Genomic DNA, 21,096 nt, shown 5'->3' with positions numbered 1-21,096 from the left:
GGGAGGGCTAATGAGGAAAGCTTTTCCATGCATGGGAACCCCCCCATATATTTTTGCCCTTTTATCAAAATATTTCCCATTATATAAGTTACTTTTGATTTTTTTCTTCTTTTTTCACAAACGTTTTAGCCTTTATTAAATAAATAATACTTATGCTAATCAATCACGATGTAGCATAATAAGTAAGCTTTCTTTGTTGATCTCTCTTTTGACCTTAAAAATATTAAATATATATATTCTAGTATTTTCTAATATATTTTTTTTCATGTATGTATATTATTCCACTCTACCAAATATTTTATTCACTAGTTTTCATTTTCAAACCTCAACCCCACTTTCAAATTTCAATAATACCTCCATCTAGATGATTGCCAATCTTTTCAACACTCTAGGTCATGTTTTCATACACATGAAGGAGCTTACACTTGAAGGTAAGAGAGAAGTCCACTCAAAGGGGACCACCAAAAGACTTTTGCAACCACAAATAATACATTATTTGGCTGAATTTTTTAAGTAAAGAAGAACCCCGAATCTGAAGGAGCGTTCAACATGAAAGATGTAGCTCGTGATCTCAACTTTTAGCTCAATTTTTTTTCAGAATTTTTGGAGTTATGAACACGGAGATATGATTTTTGTAGTGGACCCCAGTTTTCTCGTGTAATGGTGACACAGGCCATCCCACTTTTCTTCCTTCTAGAATGGCTATGGTTCTACAAGTCTTCAAGCATGATTACAAGGGACAAGGCTCTTTTAATGAGGTCTTGGCTAGTTTAGAGTAATTCTATCACCATTTTTGGAGGATCCATCCTCATCAACAAATATCCACCTTCGACAACCTCTCTTATAATTTTCTTACCTCTCTCTTCTCTCCCTAATAAGCTTATGTCTATCCAAAGCTAGACTATTGTAAATATTTCCTATCCTCTACATCCTACCCACATTCTCTCTTTTTCTCTCTCTATTGACTCTGGTATTTTAAATAATGAGGAGACAAGATGGGAGCCACAGTCACATGCACCCCATTTTCCTAGTCACCAAAGTGGGACACTCACCTCAAATAGAAATATTGCTAAATCCTTCCCTCCTTCCCTATATAAGGAGGCCATGAAGCTCACTTGGGGGGGAGAACACACACACACACACACCTATCCATACACACTCTTGTGCTACATGCTTGTAGCATGAACCCTAATCACATAATCACAACACCATCATCATCACCATCACCATGCACAAAAGATGAGCACCACACCTCCACACCACTTGTAATTAAGGGTTGAAGGCACAATTTCAAGAAGATGAAGGGTGGACACACTCATGATATTCCTCGCCATCAACTCCCATCTCTCCATTATGCCTCCTACGATCTCGTTCCCTTCTCATTTTCCTGCCATACGCTACCTATTGTATTCATCTTTTGCAAGCAATCAACACACTCCATCTTGGTGCCATACTTTGTGTCGCTTTGGATACATCTCATTGTGAGTATGGTATATGCTTGTTCCTTGCCATTTTATTTATTTATTTATTTATTTTTTTGCTTATGTTAAGGTGTGCGGATTCGCCACCACACACACACTCTCTCTCTCCCTCTCATATTCCTATCATCTTGCTACTTCCATCTTAAGGTGTGCGGATTCGCCACCTTTTGTATGAGAAGTGAGCATACATACTTGCATGTATCCCTGACCTCGTTATCTTCCTTACTACATACACGCGTAGCGAGCCCATTCTCACTCACTCACCACTCCTCTCACCTTATTCTCCGACCACCCCATTCCACATTTGGACGTGGATCTTGAAATTGTTTTCCATGCATGCTTCATTGTGTATATGTATGCGTCCTAGCCGCATATCTTGCTAGGTGGTGCCCCTATTGTGTATTCCCCATGATGAGGCCATTGTGCATAGTCTTGGTGTAGAGACCAGCGGGTCTATTTTTTCACTTCCGTCTCTCACTTGACTCGTTGAGTTTCAAAGCTACATGGATTGTCAGTGTGACAATGGCTTGTGAAACAAATGATGTACATGGTATTTAAAGTGAGCTCAAATCAAATACATGTTACATGAATGTTAGAGCTGTACAGATTGTCAGTTTGGCAATTGCTCTTATGGAATGTCCAAAAGTTTGGTTAGTGCTATAGAAGTGAGTATTTCTTGTCAGTTTGTCAAGGATACAGTAATTGCTTCTATTAAAGAGTACATGTGTAACTGCATTCTTAAACTGTCGGTTTGGGTATGCTCGAAAGTGTTATTGGGCCCAACGTGTACTATAAGACAGTGGCAAAATATGTGGCTATCATTTTGTCATTTGAAAGTTAGTGACTCAAAGCAATGGCAGAGTGCGAAGCTACCACTATGTCATTGGGACAGTGCTCACACGCAAGCAATACACGTGTCGACGAGGTGTTGAATACACCAGGGTTGACAAGGAGCATGTATGTGTCGTATATGTGTCGACAGTTGTTGAATACATCAGTGTTGACTGGAAGCATGTACGACATAGATGCAAACGAGGACGTTTGAGATTTCAAGAGGGGGGTATGTCACCAGCGTGTGACTACTATCTATCCTTTTTGTTGATTTCTTTCTTATTATCTATTTACTTTCACTTTTTGGAAACACCCCTCGGGAAATCTAACTGCCCTGCATTGCATAGCTAGTGTGGAACTGTCCAGAGGGAGTCCAGGCCTGAGGGCAAGAGAGCACTAAGGTTGGACAAAGACTATGGTTAGCCAAAGTGGGGTCATTGACTAGCCAAACTGGAATCGTTTGCTACAGAGGCTACATTTCAGTTCTGGGTGTGGCTGCAGTGTACAAAGGGGGTCAGATGACCTAGAAAGATACAATGGCAGCATCTCCTAAAATTTAGGGAACTGCTATTTTAGGACCTGAAAATGTGTTTGCGTCATTACCTCCGGAATGACGAGGGGAACATTTTCTTACTCTGCCGTGAAGTCAACTGGGCAACCGGTTGGGAGATTTTTAGGCGGCAACCCCGAAACGGGAAAATGCTTGTAAATGTGCCAAGTGGCACATTCTGGTGCACTTTCCTCATGCATAAAAATGGGCGCTGATTTTTAAGCTGGCAGAGGCTCATTTTCAGCTTCTGTCACAGGTTAAGAGCTATGGAGTGCTTGCTTTCCCTCTTATGCACAGTGCGGTGCCAGGAGTGATGCCCTGCACGCTACGCACTGCCCTCTCTCTCCCCTTTGGCAGTATGTTATGCCCCTCTAGTGGGCTCTTCATTTGACCAATGTACAGTTGTGTGGGTTCATGCACGATTGCCGAGGCAAGAGCCTCTTGCACAGGTACTGGATTAGCTAGCGGCTAATCCCCCCGCAGGTACAAGTGAATTCGGAGAGGTTTCACGCCAGAAATCTCGTCCAATTCAAAGGGCAAGTAGCCCTACAGGTGCGGGAGCTTGAGGACTTGCTACGGATGTGACCGGCACGCGAAACGGAGCCTGAAACAGTAAATTACAGCCTGCTGTGTATTTTTGCAGGTTTAGGGTTTTGGCCCTAAACCGTCCTTAATATCCCGAGGAGGTTTGGGGACGCAAGGGGATTGTTGTACAGGTGATCTGGCGCATTTTCGGGGCTGAAAACAGAGAATTCAGCGTGCTGCAGATTCTCGCCAGGTTTTCAAAGTGCCCGTATGCGTCGGGAAAGTCATTCAATGCGTGGGAATACTAACTGTGAAGGGTCCTAGTACGGTTATGCTACCGAAATCGGGCTGGAACAGTGGAAATTCAGCCAACTTTGTGCGGGGCAGCTTGTAGGGAACCACAACATTTATTCCCTCTTTTGAACAATAAAGAAATACCGAAAGGGGCGCCTAAGTTAGGGGCCAATCTGGTGTCGGTCTTCTCATACAGGTGCAATCTAGCAGCCTGTATCCCTCTCCCCTTTGTTGTGTCTTGAAAGTACAGGTAGAATAGACGACTAATAATGGGTGAAAGCTAAATCAAGGTTTGAAGTAAAGTCTACCGCCCTTTTTGGATTGAACAGGCCGGTTTCACTACGAAAAACTGCCAAAGGCAACTAAAACTCTGTACAAAGATTGCTTAAGATTGCACTAGAAACCACAAGAGTCTTACATCAAGCTGTCCTTTCCTCACTTGTGTACATAGCGCACTGCAAGTCCTGACAAAACCTTGTACGAGCTGAGACACAGAACGTCACCACTTGGTTCAAAGTTTCACCCATAGAAGCACATAATATCTACACTATGTTGAGAATCCCCAGCGAAATCGAGAAAGACCAAGCAACACCTAGCAAACCTGAATCGTGCTCACTGAAGGCTGACAAAGCTGAGGGCCATGCCCCTTTGCCACAAGTTCGTGACTCCCAAACTGACCTGCTACAGGGTACTTGTTCTGCCATAGAGCAGAGGGCTCACACAGGAGACGTGGTTCTCGTAGGTTTTGAAGCGCACGCAGGTAGAGTAGGCGTAGGGCAGCACTTCGCGAGCTGGCAGAGCAGGTGCAGGGCAGAAGTTCGCAAACAAGCGAAGGGCACAGGTTTTCTCTCCACACACACACACACACACACAGACATTTTTTTTGTAAATCATGATTTTATTTACAAGTGGGAAACCTCAAAACAAGGAAAACCCACAGGGAAAAAGTTCAGTGATCGGAGCGTTATGATGCTCCAAAAGCTAGAAACAATGAAAGAAAATCCTGTAAGCTTCAAGAGAGATGTCTTCACATCATAAGCATAATGTGTGTGTGTGTGTGTGTGTGTGTTTTGGGGGATGATGTGTCAGGCATCTCTCCTCTGTGCAAGATACTGAAAAGCGTTGCAAAGGTCTGAGCCAAGCAAGTCCCAGTACTCCAAACAAGAAACAACTGGGAGTCAAACCATCCTCATTGGGACAACTACCTCGGGGAAGTGCTCTGACAGCCACATGGAGCTCCTCTAGCTGAAGAGGAAGCTCAAGTCTCTGGCGCATCTCCTCAATCACAAGACAAGGCATCTGTGCCCAAACCTGCTCTCTACATGCATCCTGATGCTCTGACTGAGGTAAAAGTCAGTAGCAACTGCATGCATATCCTCTGGGTATGAAGCAACTGACCCGTCAGGTCTTCTCAACTGGCTGACACTGGTGTGCGTTGACGAGGTCCCACTATCTCAAAGAACGTCCCAGTCACTTTGCCACCCACCTAGGTCCACTGAGATGCCTGTCGATGGAAAGCAAACTCATGACGCCTCTCCTTTATGCAAGCAAGCTCCTGGCGAGCTTGCTGAAGTCTCTCCTCTAACCAAGGACCGTCTGCGTGCTGCTCGTGCGTCCTCTGCAAGGAAGCAACGCCCCTTTGGAGACGCTGCTCCTCCTCCCTCATTGCAGCCAGGGGGGCCGTAGACTCCTGGAGAAAGAAACGACTAAGCTTAGCAAGTCCAGAGGCCACTCTGAGGAGGAGAGTCCTTCATGTCCAAGACCTCTGTCCAAAGAGTTACCACTCACTCTCTAAGCTCTAAGTCCAATAAGATCCTCTCAGGGATGCGTAGCATCATGCTCCCCCTCCTCTGTCTATCTGTGACTGTGAGGATCACTGGTGCATGGTCTGAAAAAGATGTCCCAGCCAAACTGCAAACAGGCACACCCAAGTCACAAATGTGGTCACTAGCGTAGAAGCGATCTATTAGAGATAGATTTACTCCTCCCACTCTGCGGTCCGAGCGAGAGAAGGCCAAGCTGTCTGGGGTCCTCACAAAGCCAGTGTGCTGCCAAACATTTGAAACCCTCAAAGTCATACATAGCCTCTCCCAAGCTGCCAACTCAGCTCCGCGCACAGTAGCATGGCTACCTCCAATCCTGTCAGAGGGGTCCTCTAGCATGTTGAAGTCACCCCCAATGCAGCATTGCTTTGCATGCGGTAGAGACTCTACAATGTGAGACCAAAACTCTGCACGTGCACTTGCCACATTAGGCACATAGATGTTCAGGAAGCCCAAGAGGCAGCCCTAAACCTGCATAGTAATCCACTGAGCCCTGCCAGGCACAATAATACCTTTGCCCACAATGGCCTGCTGCCAAGAGTCCGCAATAGTCATACATAACCCTTCTGGATACCACTAGGTCCAAAAGCAGCTGACCAAAATGTCTCATATCGCCCACGCAAAAGTTTACCACATCGTCTAATGCGGCTCTCACAAAGATGATGCTCCTGCAGAATAAGAAGATCAATCTCTCCGCCCACAAGGCATCGCTGAAGCTCTTGACGCAATCGGCCCCACTGGCACTGAAAGTGGGGCCCACCTAATCCCTGTACGTTCCATGAGACAATCCTCATGGAGAACGAGAAAGAACTGATGTTGCAGCAGCAGCAGCTAACTGCGCTATATTCGAGGCTGGCTTGGATGGGGAATAACCCGTATCCGAGTGTCCCCGAGAGAGACGTGACTGCAAAGAATGTCTAGGCCAGGCCCAAGAAGAGCGTGCTGTGCGCAGGGCGACCTCCTTTGTCTAGAAGTCCTCATGTATGTATACATAGCATGGTGTGCTTTGCGTGTCAGCAAAGAAGTGTACCACAATGTGTCTACATCTTGCCGAGTTTGGAGGTGTCACCGAGAACTTGGCCAACGGCCACAAAGTCTGTACGAGATCTATAACCCCCAGGTCTCCCATGTGGTGAGAGAACTCGAGGGCCTGTGCTTGTAGCCACTCCATCACCGAGTCCAGAGTCCACTCAGACTGGTCCCTCCCACACAGGGGAAAAGAGAAGCCAAGCGCTGAGTCCAGGGCCTCTATCCCTCTAGATGCGAGGTACAATACATGAACTGTGAAACAAGCTGCCTCAAAGTTTGGTGAAGGGTCGCAGAGAAACCGTGTGAAGTCGTAGGTGAAGAAGTCCCACCTACGACGAATGTCGAAGCTCGTTACTCCACGAGGGGCTGCTGCAAAGGGAGACGTCTGCACCAGAAGGGGGGTTCCCAAGAAAGGTTGTCCCTCTCTCGCCAAGCGACTCGTGGCAAAAGCGGTGCCAAGAGATCTCTTAGCAGCTGAGTAAAGTCCCACCCCATGGGTTGGCTGTGGGGTAGGAACGGGAGGAGAAGTGGAAGCAGGGAGGGAATTGGGGGATGGAGGAGTGAGGGAGCGGGGAGCGGCATAAGGAGAGGGAGGAGGCGGGGGAGGGGGGGGGCGTGGAGGAGAACTCGGGGGGAGGAGGGGATGTCGAAGGTGAGGCTGAAGTGGAGGGTGGAGCTGGGACCTCATCCTGCTGAAGAGGGTCGAAACGGTTCCCTGTGGGAGCTCACTTCTGGCTTGGAGCCTGGCGACCTAGAGGGCCAGGCTGAAGTGGTGGCCTCTGTCGACGACAACCACGAACCTGCTACTATTCCCCCTTTGCCTGAGCCGCAGGCTCGGAGGGTGAGTTTGCCTGAGTACCATGTGACTTTGATTGCTATTGCTGGCCAGCCCTAGGAGGCTGGGGCTGAGCCTGAGGTGAAGGTCGAGGCCTCCTCCGTGGACAGGTCTTCGCAACGACAAATGAAACACTGATTTGGGAGGCCCGAATACTCCACGCTCTGGCGGAGCCAACCACCACTCACTCGAGGTAGTAGAATGAACTTCGGAAGGGTGTGGGTGTCCCGAACCTTAACACGTACTGTGGGAATGCCAGCTGCCTTGGAAGCTACAAAGGCTGCCATGCGAGGTGTCTCTAGGACAGTCCCAATATCTGAGCCTATTGTGGATAAGAGCGAAAGGTACTCCCCCCTCAGGCCAGGGAAGCAGACTGAGATGGGAAGGTCTGCCTCCTCGACAAGAACATCGGTAGCTGGGTCGAAACCATGGCGCCACTGTCGAAAATGAGCTCGAACTGCTCGGATGGCCGGGGGGCTCATCGCAATGACCTTGGACGCCAGTCTCAAACTCTATTTGGTAATAGCCACGTCCGAGAAGCTGAACGTCGAGGATCTTGTCCACCTATGCTAAAAGGCGGGCCTGGAGGAGATCCCACAACTCTCCTCTGCTAGGTCAGGTGTCGATGATCTTGCAGATGATGGAGGTTTCTTGGAGGGGCGAGGCTCTTGCTCTGTCGGCGATAGAGAAAGTCGGATGGTGGGCTCTACAGGGTCAGGCGAGGGGGCTTTTGGAGAGTCCCTCTGGGGTGGAGCATGAGCCTCCATCTGTGTCTACTGCTGTAATGGAAAGGGGACGAGTGGAGACAACCCTCTGCAAAACCCGGCGAGTAGAGTCCCAAAAAACCCCATTGACGAGGCTAAACAGGAGGCGGCCTTGGGGGGGGGGGGGGGGGGGGGGGGGGGGGGGGGGAGGAAGGTGCACAAAGGGGGGTGGGCGAAGGAGGGCTGAGGAGGCTGCGGGCTGAGGAGCTGAGGGGAGGCGAGCTGGGGAGATGGTGGGCTGAGGCAGCGGGTAGCAGCAGGAGGGGTGGGAGGAGCAACGCGGGGGTAGTGGGCGGCAGGGAAGGGCAGCGCGGGCTGGGGGGAGGGCAGCACGAAGAGGGTGAAGGTGGGCGAGCACAGCAGGCAGCGAGCGATTGCGAGTCCTAGCCATTTTGCATACAGTTGCGCCGATAGATTTTCCTTTTTCTCATTCAACAAAGAGACCCCAGAATAGTTGGTATCACAATGAGCGTGATGAGACAAGGTAGAAGACTATAGAGGGAGGTAGCTCTTGGATATAGAAACACTTCAAACACCTTGTACCGTAGAAAAAGGGAGCATTCCTAATTTATTAGTGTGATGCAACCTTATATTAAGCCCCACTATACCTCAACGGTGTGCTTACATTACTCTTTGATTGTATCCTAGCCACTTAACCTTTTATCATTTAGGAGTCTATGACAACTTTCTTCCTTTTTAGTGTTTTAGTTTTACCTTTTTTACTGGTGGTTGTATCTCCAGGTGATGGTCGTACCTTGTTGGTCTCCTAGGTAGTTTTGTGTCTTTGAAGATGTTTACTGTACATTCTATTTCATTTGTCACTCCATGCTAGAGCGGAAATGTCATCAAGCACACTTTCAGGAGCCCTACACGAAGGGGTGGCTATTTGATACATTAGTCACCCCAGCCCTGGTGCACGCAGCAGCAGTGTGGGCACCCGGGTTGACAGATAGCCAGTGGGCATGGATCGAGAGACCACAGGTCTATATGATATCCCATTTGTTTCAAGGCAAGTACATAGTGCCACAAGACATCATTAGGGCAGAGCTTGCTAGCCCCCCCCTGTAGTGGAGGCACTCTTTCAGATGGCATGCTTTATCGAGAGAGAGAGAGAGCTCTCGGCTGACAGACTCACACAGAAACCTTTCGAGTCAGCTATACAGATAGCAGAGTCTGGCACATGGCCTTGATCTTGAGAGCTTGCCACCTTTCCAATTTGACCCTGACTCGCCCCAGGTTCATCTCTACGTATTGAGAGAAACATAGTGCTCGGACAGGATCTCTGGTAGCTATATACCAGAAAGACTTGGATCACATCTCCCCTTAAGCGGAAGATGTCACACTACAGAGATCATTTCCTCACCATACTCGAGGACGGTTTCATTTAGCGACTACACTATATGGACACCTACATGCCACACAGCTCATGGGTGGTGATTGGTCAGCTCAAAGTATCATCACACAGACTAGAGATCGAGGTGGGGCGAGCTCATGACATTCCCAGGGAGGATACCACAATATAGATATCTCTCAGAGATATTTCTTTAGTAGTTATAGAAGCGATATATCCTTTGCATATATAGTCAGTCTTGTGTAGTCTAGTTGTACGAATCTTTGGTCTAGAATCGCTTCAATGTCACAACACTCTCCTTGTACTATTTGAGCCTCAACATCCCCATTGTACCTTGTGATCACTTGGTCTCGAGCTGCATGTGCTGCTAGCCAGTCTGTAGTCGATACATTGAGTGTAGCTGGGCTCATACTTAGTTTGGAGCCTACCTTGCTATGTCTACGTCTAGTCAATGTCCTTGCTGCGTATCATTTCAGTTATGCCAATACGTCTTTCCTTGTCTTACTATGTGCCATGAAGTGACTCTACATTGCCCATTGAAGCTAGTGGAATAGCTAGCCAAGCTGGAAGAGTTCGTTTGGTAAACTAGCTTGCTAGTCGCAAGTCGACTACTCTAGGAGGAAACTTGTTCAGCAGGCCAACTAATCCAGCAGGTCCAATAGTCTAGGAGGTCAAGTGGTCGGCTGGTCTAGTGGTCTACATCTCAAGGATTGGCTTCCTCACAGTTTGCTTTGCCACCATTGGCTCCTTACCCTCAGCAACCGGCGGTTTATGTCCTCTCACTTCGGTCACTTTTGTGGTTATCCATTTCCAGCTTCACAGGCTCCACAGGGGGCATTGGTTTCAACACAGGTGGTGGGGTTCTATTTCCAATGTATTCTCTGCCTACAAGATTTGGTGCTTATTCAACAACATATCCATGGCCTCAGCATCCATACCAGCAATTTTACCCACACCAGCCTCCTTCCAATAGTCATCACCAGTAGCTATGATGCCATGCTTCATTTCATTGTATATTCCATGCTTTTGTTTCAGATTGTGGTTCGGTTTACTCACCAAGAGGGTGAGTGGTCTTGCGGTGGGCAGACAGCCAATAGTTACATTCACTGGACAGTTAGGTAGGAGTTATAGTTGGTCTTGGTTCACACTTGGGTGGTGGACCTAGTCATCGGCAGTCTAGTGACTAGAGGCACTTGGCGGGACACAAAGGAGTGGTAGCCAAGTGGACACTGGGGCCAGTCACTTCCACCACAATCTAGATATGTGTAGCTGTCTCTCAGAGATATTTCTTAGTGGTCATGGATGTGATGTGATCCTTTGTAGTCAGTCTTGTATGGTCTATCGGTACAAGTCTTTGGTACGAGTCTTTGGTCTAGAGTTGAATCATTGTCACAGCACTCTCCTTGCGCTATTCGAGCCTCCACACGCCCATTGTACTTTGTTGCACTTGGTTTGGAGCTGCGTTTGCTGCCAGCCAGTTTGTAGTTGATACATTGAGAGTAGTTGGGCTCATACTGAGTTTGGGGTCTATCTTTGTGTGTCTACTTCTAGTTCATTTTTTGGTTGTATATCATTTCAGCTATGCCAGTGTGTCTTTCAATTGTCTTGTTGTGTGCCATGAAGTGAGATTTCCGTGTGTGCTGCATGGAGGAGCACCCACACTAGAGACCGCGACATAGTTCTCTTGCTGTAATACACTTTGTCTTTATTGTCTTTGATAGGGGCATAAGAAGCATTATAAATTAAAATCAATATAAGGGTGTTTGACTTGTGTGACCCAGATTTTGTTGCACGTGAAACTAGAATGAGAGCCTGGGATATCTCACTAACCAATCCCAACTTTTTTGCTCTTGTGCTTTGAGAGCTGTTCTCAGCATATTTCTCTCTGAGGAAACACAGGATCTATCACTTGGGTAGAACTGGTTCCTTGAACGTAAGAGAAAGCAAACACTGTCAACACAAAAATGTTGTCGTGGTGCACCTATACGAAGGGGTAGATATTCACTTGGAGTCTTGTGTGTGGAGGAATCTCTTGCGTGGTGGTTACTTGTAGTGGCCTGGATACCTCGTTAGCTCAGGAATCCTATGAAGAGGCCTATACTAGTTTCAATCTTCCTCCCTTTCAACCTCTTCCCCCACTTTTTCCATGCTCTCCAAGGTCCAAATTCTTTGGACGTGGTGATGAGGATGATGGATAAATTTATGACTAGACAAAAAGAATCTCCATGGCAAGATATGCTGTGGTTGGAGGCACTTGAAGTCACTCATTTTTGCATGGAGGCTTAAAATGAGAAATAGTGGTTGGTACAGAGAGAAAGAGTCGCCACCACGCCAAGATATGCGGAGGTTGGCGGCAAGTCAAGTCGCTCATTTTCAGTAGCAGAACTGCTTATTGGGCTTTAAAGCCTTTATATAGGGTTACCTTAAAACTGCCAGCTAAGCATAGAAAGTGCTATAAAGAAAACTGTCAAGAATACCAGCTACGAAGACCTACAAGTAGAGCTCGCTGTTGCTGCTACACCTCGCGCACGCCATCGCTGTCTCCCTTTGCTTCCCCTCGCGCACGCCTTGCCCTGCTAGGCCGCCTCATCCCCCCCTTGCGCGTTGCCCTTAGCTGCCTGTTTAGCCTGCTGCGCGCTGCCCTTAGCTGCCCCCCCCGCCCCCTTTCCCCCCTTCCCGCTACTCCCTCCGCGTGCTCTCCTTCGATGTTGCTTCACAGCGGCATCGGCTCGCTGTATCGCTTCACGCCGCCCTCATCGACTCCCTTTCGCTCGCCTTCACAACAACAGACACAGATGGAGGATTTTGCTCCGCCAACAGAGGGACTCCACTGCAGCCCCCTCGCCCAACCCTGCAGAACCCACCATTTGACTTGATCTCTCACGGACAGAGCAAGCGAGCTTAGAGGCAGAGGTCGCGCGCCTTCAGGCCACCTCTGTTATATGCAAGATTCTCGGCACCAGACCCAGCAGAGGGAAGTGCGCGATCTCCTTCAGGCCCACGTTCTTGGTGGGCAAGATTCTCGGTGTTCAGCTTCTCGGACGTGGCTACTACCAAATAGTGTTTGAGAATCCTGAGATGGCATCCAAGGTCATTGCGATGAACCCCCTGGCCATCCGAGCAGTTCGAGCACACTTTCGATAGTGGTGCCATGGTTCAACCGGCCTACCTACGTTCTTGTCGAGGAGGCAGACCTCCCATCTCAGTCTTCTTCCCCGGCCTGAGGAGGGAGTACCTTCCGCTCCTTTTCAGGATAGGCTTAGCGATTGGGACTGTCTTGGAGACACCTCGCATGGCAGCCTCTGTAGCTACCAAGGTGGCCGGCATCCCCACAATACGTGTTCTGGTTCGGAACACCCACACTCTCCTGAAGGTCATCCTACTACCTCGGGTGAGTGGAGGTTGGTTCCGTCAGAGCGTGGAGTATCCGGGCCTCCCGAATCAGTGTTTCATTTGTAGACAGATGGGCCATTTGGCAATGGCCTGTCCTCTCAGGAGACCTCGGCCCACAGCGCATGCGCAGCCTCCCAAGGCTGAGCATGCCCAGCAGCCAGATACACAGGACGCACAGGCTGGTACCTCGATTGAGACCAGCGATCAGACAACTGACGGTTGGCAGCAGGTGCCTAGCCGCTGCCCATAGGGGCAAGCTCGCCCCACTGCTCCCCCTGGTGGCCAACCTTCTGCAACACAACATTGGGTTCTAGCTTGGAACCGTTTTGACCCCCTTCACGAGGACCCGCCTGAGGAGGCCCCGTCCACTTCAGTTCCTCCACCTCCACCTCCTCTTCCCTCAGATGCTGCTGCTCCGCCTCCCTCGCCTCCTCCCCCTCCCCCACCTCCACTTCCTCCTCCCATCCCTCCTCTCTCCCCGGTGGGGCCCACAGACTCATCTCCCGACCCCTCCTCCACTCCTCCTCAGCTGCAGGGGATTGGACACGTGTCTGCCACAAGACGATCTCTTGTAGTTCTTTGGCTATGAGCAGTGTGGCTCGAGAGGGATAGCCCCACTCGAGGCCGCCTTTTTTGGTGCAGACTTCTCCTATTGCAGCATTCGCTCGAGGTTTGACTAGCTTTGACATTCGCAAACGCTGGGACTTCTATGACTACGACTTCACACGGTTCTTGGTTGACTCTTCTCCTAACCTCGAGGAGGCTTGCTTTCGAGTCCACCTCCTCTTTCTTGCGGCTAGAGGCATTGAGGCTTTGGACACAGCGGTGGGTCTCCTTTCCGCTAAGCAGAAGAGATCCCACAGAGTGGACCCAGCACATAGTTCTCGACTTCCTCTAGATTCAGGTTACTAAGTTCTCACACCACACAGGGGACTTAGGGGTGATAGATTTGGTTCAGACACTTTGGCCTCTTGCCAAGTTCAACGTAACACCTCCGGAATCCGGATGCAGCGGGTTGTAGGCACATTGTAGTGCATTTGTTTGTTGACACTCAGAGACCTCCTTGTTATGTATTTGTACATGAGGATTCTTGGAGAGAGGATGTAGCCCTTCGGGCTGCACGCTCGGCTTGGGCCTGGGCGGGAGAGTCACTTCTTTCGTGCTTATCTAGAGGTCGTTTGGATGCGGATTGATCCCCATCCAAACCGGCCTCAAAGATAACGACTCTGGCTGCTGTGGCACCATCTGTTTTCTCTGACTCCATGAGGATTATCTCATGGAATGTGCAGGGATTAGGAGGGCCCCAGTTTCAGTGTTAAAGGGGTCGGCTGCGTCAAGAGCTTCAGAGATGCCTTGTGGGTGGTGAGATTGACATTCTTATGTTACAGGAGCATCATCTTCGTGAGAGCCGTAGTAGACGGTGTGGTCAGATTTTGCGTGGTCGCTATGAGACGTTTTAGTCAGCTACATGTGTACTTGGAGGCATTCAGGGAGGGGTATGTATGACTAGTGCGGATTCTTTGCAGCAGGCCATTGTGGGCAAAGGGATTATTGTGCCAGGCAGGGCTCAATGGATTATTATGCAGGTTCAAGGTTGCCTCATGGGCTTCCTGAACATCTATGCGCCCAATGTGACGAGTGCACGTGCAGAGTTTTGGTCTCATATTGTAGAGTCTCTGCCGCAGGCACAACAATGGTGCATTGGGGGTGACTTCAACATGTTGGAGGACCCCTTTGACAGGATTGGAGGTAGCCATACTACTGTGCATGGAGATGAGCTGACAGCTTGGTAGAGGTTATGTATGACTCTGCGGGTTTCAGATGTGTGGCAGAATTTCAGCTTTGTGAGGCCCCCTGACAGCCTGGCCTTCTCTCGTTCGGACCGCAGAGTGGGAGGAGTGAATCTATCTCGGATAGATCGCTTCTACACTAGTGACCACTTCTGTGACTTGGGTGGGAAATTTTGCATTCTGGCTGGGACTTGTTTTTCGGACCATGCACCAGTGATCCCCACAGTGACAGATAGACAAAGGAGGGGGAGCACGATGCTATGTATCCCTGAGAGGGTTTTTCTGGACTCTGCGCTTAGAGAGCGAGTGGTAGCTCTTTGGAAAGAGGGCTTAGACATGCACGACTCTGTCATGAGTGTGTGGCAACTTTACTTGTTGATTTCTTTTTGGGGGAATTTTATTTGACTTGTTTTAAAGCTACCCTCTGGAAATGCCAATGCCCGAGTTGCATGGTGTGAGGCGGACAGTGAGAGTATAGGCGAGACGGCCAGTGAGCACTAAAGTTTGACAAATGGACTAAGGTTAGCCGCGGTGGGGCTACGAATGTAAATCACTTGATAGCTGGCCTACATTGCATTGTTGGATGTGGTCCCAGTGGTGATTGATGGTCAAATGACCAGTGTGAGTGCCATGGTAGCATCTCCTAAAATTTAGGGAATTGCTATTTTGGACCTAAAAAAGTGTTCACGTCATTAGCTCTGGAATGACAAGGGGAACATTTTATTGCTTTGCTGCCAAGTCAATTGACGCACCAGTTGAGATATTTTTCGGGCAAGTTGGCCAAAGTCGGAAATTGGGTGAGGTGTCACTCTGTGAGCGATTTGCCATGTTTGGGAGAGATGGGGCGAGCCGACAAGAGAAAGGGGACGCAATTTTCAGCAGCTAAGTGGATTGCAACAAGTACAAGAGCTATGGAATGGTTGCTTACCCTCTTTTGTACAGTGTGGTGCCAGGAGTGATGCCCTGTACGCTACGCATTGCTCTCTCTCTCTCTCTCTCTCTCTCTCTCTCTCTCTCTCTCTCCCCTCTACGAGCAGTCATGTTATGCCCCTCAAGTGGGCTTCTCATTTGACCAATGTACAGCTGTGGGATTTATGCTTCTGTGCCGAGGCAAGAGCCTCTCTGAACAGGAACGGGTGTAGCTAATTGCTACACCAAAGCAGGCACGGTGAGGTTGATAACCTCACCACACAAGTGAGTTTTCAGCATTGTGTACACGCTGAATTTGGACTGTTTTGCAGCCTTCATGATGCCGGGAGCATTGGGAACAGTGCCCCACTCTTAGAAAACAGATCGGGGGCTGTTTAGGGCTGAAAACAGAGAGAAAACCAGTAATTACAGCGTGCTTAATTACTGTTTTTGCGCAAGGACCAGGGGGTTTATGCTATTGGAAAGGAGTCAAAGCTTGGGAAACTGTCCACGGCAAGCTTTGGGGCCGTTATGTTGCCAAAATTTTGCCTACACAGGTACCATCTTGTTGGATACACGTAAAGGTCTCAAGGACTTTGGTTTTTGTAGTCTATTTCTCATTCCTGAAAGATAATAAAGAAATACCGAAAGGGGCGCCAATTTTGGGGCCTACAAGTTGTCGGTGTCTGCTCGGAGCATTCTAGCTTTCGAGCCGTGTGTGTGCATAAGTGTTAATTCCCGTCGCAGGTTCCCTTTGCAAAGTGCTCTGTGTGTGTGTCTAAAGTAAAGTAAAGAATTTTGGGTGAAAGACAAAGTCCACAACCCTACAGGCCGGTTTCAAGGTTCCGTTGCCGGGACATCAATCACTTTTTCCTGAAGAAGTGAGCCTCGGTTGTTTTGGGTAAAGCCACAGAGTACAAGAACGCGGGATTACACTATGGCCGACAAAGGGAAGGGCATTATGGAAGAGGGTTCCTCTTCGAAGGACAGACAAGAAACTGTTATGGTGTTCGAGATTGGCGAGAGCTCACGGCCACGTCAGTCTGTACCTCCTGTTGATGTGAATGTCCCTCCACTAGTACAGGCCTTCATGATTGGGCAACTTGAGGATGATGCGTTCAGGACTCAGCTAGTTGCCGCGGTGAATGTCTTTTCGCAATTGGTGTATAACCGAAGGTTTATGTAGTTCTTGCAAGCTTCACGAGTGCAACAGCAAAATAGGCAACCTACATCGCGAACGGAGCTTGTTGAGGCTCAAGCCCAAGTACTTCATGCGGCTCAGCAGGATAGGAAACACTCGCATGTTGCAGAGTCAGGGGCTCGAAAACAGGTTCCTCCCGTGCTTGAACAGCTGGCTAGAACGCCTATTTCACAGGTTACGCCAGTTCAGTCCGCCACCTTTCAGAGCCCGCATGCTGTCTTGAATGGACAAGGAACTGGTTACCAGGCAATGCATCCAGTTTTTCCACCACCCACGGTACATCTTGGGTATTTCAGGGGTGGATCTGTGGTCCAAAGTATGGCTGGTTATGCGCCTGGAAGTCAGTCGTACATACCAAGAGCAGTGTTTGGGGGTAAGCAAGGTATGATGCCAAACCCCATGTATGGTAGTATCGGCATGCAACAAGGTTTTCAATGCAACCAGGACCAGTTTGGGGTGTCACAGGGTCATTTTGGCATGGCTTGTTTTTCTGTATAGCAGCTAGATATCGCACCTCTGACGCAAAATGTTAATGGCCAAGATGTGCCGATCATACCTACTACAGTGCCCATGTTGTAGACCATTCCTTATGACAACTTGGGGGCACTGGAGAAGCCAAAATCTTACAAAGATGGTGGTGCAGCTGTAAACAACACTTTTAGTGGCTTCGAGGATAAAGCAAAAGCTCTCACTTTCCTCGAGCAGTTTGATACAGCTTATGCAGGAGGAAATTTTACAGAGGCCTCTAAAGTAAGAGAAGCTGTCACTTTCTTAAAGGACAACGTGCTTACATGGTGGAAGACATTGTTAATGCAAGGACATGCACCCGCCACTTGGGTTTACTTCAAGCAAATGTTTGCATCTGCTTGGTTGTCAAATGAATTTGAAGCTGATGCATGACAGATTGGCACCAACTTACTTCGGCTACATGCAAGAGCTTGTTGGAGTACAATCGGAGGTTTTGTAAAGCGTTACTCTCAGTGACCTCCTATAGATTTGTGCCATTGACAGAGCAGATAGAGAAGTACTGTTGTGGGTTGCCTAAAGGGCTTCGTGATTACTGTACCAAGAACAAAGTGGCTACCCTTACTCAGCTTATGGAAGTTTCTAACACTGGTCTTGCCTTGTTGAAAGGAGAGGAGAGTGGGTTTCGGAGCAACGAGAAAGGAGGCAGGAAAAGAAAAATTCAGCAAAGCAGCCCTTTACGAAAGCGGCTCCTGAAGTGTCCCAGGGGCCAGCGAAGTTCAATAAAGGCAAGGGTTCAGCCGAGACTTCTGGAGCGCAAGCAAAGAAACAGAAAAGGAATCCTTTTATGCGTAAGACGCCCGAGGAAAAGGTCTTGATGGCTGAAAACAAGTGCTTTATATGCGAGCAGACTGGTCCAAAAAAGAAAAGGCGAGCTGACTGAGATGACAAAGAGGACAGGAAAGGAAGGAAGCCTATGCCCTCGGCAGGTTTAGTGCCAGACTTGTTGGGCGACAAGCCTAGTACAGATGCCAGTGAGTTATGCAGAGCATGGGGTACAGTTAGAGACCAGATGGCACTCATCTTCTTTGATCCAGGTGCCAAAGCGAACTTCCTAAATTAGCTATGAAGCTGGGCATTAGAGCTGAAGGGATGGGGTAAACGGTAGAGGCAAGATTGGCATGTCCTGGCCACTCAGAGTGCGTCATTCCCATCATTGGAAAGCTGCGTCTGCATATTCAGTCGTATGTGGACACAAAATAGTTCTACATTATGCCGTTGGAAGGATGTGATGCCTTGTTGGGGATCCCGTGGATGTTCCGAGTGCAGGGAGTCTTGGATGCCTACAACAAAAAGATCACTGTACAGCATAGGGGCAAAACTCACATCTTGGATGTAAAGCTAAAAGGAGAGTCAGTCCCTATTGTATCTGCTTTTGCTATCACTTCTGTAATAAAGAATCATCTTTCTGCGTACTTGGTTTTGCACGTGATGTTTCAGATAGTTGTCAGTCAAATTTATCTGTGTTAGATAAAGACAAGTTAGCATTTTTGCAAACGTTTAATGGCTGTTTTTCTGATTCATTATTGTCTCAACTACCGCCGGAGAGGCCCAAGGATCATGCGATTGATTTGGTGCCAGGTTGTAGCCCACCAAATAGGCCACGGTATAGGGTTAGTGAGGTGCAACGGAAAGAGACTATGAGCCAAGTGGAGGATCTCTTAGAGAAAGGGCTGATTTAACCTAGCTTGTCACCCTATTGCTCTCCAGTGCTCTTAGTACAGAAAAAGGATGGCTCGTGGCGCATGTGTATTGACTATCGTATGCTGAATAAGAATACCATCAAGAATAGGTTTCCTGTTCCAAGGATTGATGATATTCTTGACCGCCTAGAGGGTGCGGCGGTTTTCAGCAGGATCGACCTTAAAAGTGGGTACCATCAGATTCGAATTAGGCCTGAGGATGTGCACAAGACTGCGTTTAGAACAACATTTGGTCTCTACGAGTTCTTAGCGATGCCGTTTGGTCTTTGAATGCTCCTGCTACGTTCAATAGGATGATGGATAGGATCTTCCGTCCATATCAGAACTTTGTTGGCACATTCTTTGATGACATGATCGTCTACTCGAAGAATGACGAGGAGCATAGGCATCACTTGACCGTTGTGTTTGAAGAGTTGTGCAGTAACAGATTGCTTGTCAATGGCAAGAAGAGCGAGTTGTACTTGGAAGAGATCCACTTTCTCGGACACATTGTGTCAAAGGATGGTGTCCGAATGCATCCTACGAAGGTAGAAGCAATCAAGCCAGCTTTAAGGACTGTGCACGATGTCCGTAGCTTCTTAGGGCTATGTTCTTACTACATGTAGCGCGGATAAATCGTCGTGCTCTCTACAGTGTGGGTGCCCCTCAGTGCAATGTGCGTGACAATCTCACTCAACCAAATGAAAACTCTCTCAGACAGAATGAAACACAGAAATAACGGATAACAACACAGAAACAATGGATAACAACAGAGACACAACAGTGGACCAGAACATGTGGACTCGACTAGCTCAAAGAACCATGTACAGACCCTGGCGTGGCAGCACACTCCGCTCCAGCCCAGGACTCACAGGTATAAATGAGGTGTCGAGGCTCAGATGTGCAGGGATGGTGAAGCAGTGTTCTATGTAAGACTCTCTCTAGACGACTACGTACAAAATAATCCCCTGGCCCAGAACGACTACTCATATGTATCACCATAAAGAGCCACCAACGGCTCATAAATGTCAGCCATGTGGTGACATGGCCACGAAGTCCACTAGACCACCGTCGGTAGGTACCCTGCCACGGGTCGCTCCCAGACCAGAGGGTCCGTCCAGTGTGAACCAGGACCAAGTGTAACCAACTGTCCAACTGTCTGTCCTGTGAAGTGACACTGTAGCCCTGCTACAGGTTGCCCGCCACAAGACCGCTCACCGTCTCGGTGAGAGGAATACTGAGAAAGCTGTGAAGAAAAACCACTAGGTACTGCTTCCGTAGATCTTTCTTGAAGTAGGTGTTAGGCCCATGACCATACATACTTCAAAAGTGGAGTTAAAAACACTACACTGCTTGCAATCGCCTTAAGCCTCTAACTAGGCAGGAACCCACCATCCTGCCACGTGTCTCTGCCCAAGTGGAACCTACCAGATCAAAGACCAAATGACCAAAGCCCAACTGCAAACTACTGTTGTGTGAAAGTGAAAGTGACACTGTAGCAGGCTACACTTTTTTTTTTTTTTTTTTTTGGAGCGAGGGCGAGGGCGAGGGCGAGGGACTAGGGACGAGGGGCGAGGGGCTAGGGACTAGGGACGAGGGACGAGGGGCTAGGGACTAGAGACTAGGGACGAGGGACTAGGGACTAGGGGCTAGGGACGAGGGACTAGGGACTAGGGGACTATGGGCTAGGGGCGAGGGGCTAGAGACTAGGGGCTAGGGCCTAGGGGACAAGGGGAGGCAAGGGCGAGGGGAGGGCTAGGGCGAGGGGGGAGGAGGTAGGTAGGAGGGCTAGGGCGAGGGGGTAGGTAGATGGGAGGGGGAGGGCAAGGGCGAGGGGGTAGGGGGTAGGTAGGTGGGAGGGCGAGGGCGAGGGCGGGGGGTAGGTAGGTGAGAGGGCAAGGGCGAGGGCGAGGGGTAAGGTAGGTGAGAGGGGGAGGGCGAGGGGGTAGGTAGGTGAGAGAGGGGAAGGGGAGGGCGAGGGCGAGGGACTAGGGCGAGGGGGTGAGGGGGAGGGTAAGGCGAGGGGTAGTGAGGGGGAAAGGGGGAGAGGGGGATAGGGTAGATAGGTGCACATAATGAGCACGCAGTTACCATGAGCAATATAGCGATCATG

The 21,096-nt window shown here is 49.1% G+C and overlaps 1 protein-coding gene across 5 annotated transcripts in view; it reads left to right on the top strand.

Annotated features, from left to right (window-relative positions):
- LOC147433502 (putative acyl-activating enzyme 16, chloroplastic) overlaps positions 1–21,096 on the top strand; it is a 210,340-nt gene that overhangs the window by 107,174 nt on the left and 82,070 nt on the right. The gene's annotated exons all lie outside the window — the stretch shown is intronic.

The sequence above is a fragment of the Adiantum capillus-veneris genome, chromosome 19 (assembly GCF_014529385.1).
Source record: "Adiantum capillus-veneris isolate H3 chromosome 19, ASM1452938v2, whole genome shotgun sequence".
NCBI lineage: Eukaryota > Viridiplantae > Streptophyta > Polypodiopsida > Polypodiales > Pteridaceae > Adiantum > Adiantum capillus-veneris.
Note: the sequence above shows the minus strand (reverse complement) of the source record. Positions and strands in the feature narration are given on the sequence as shown.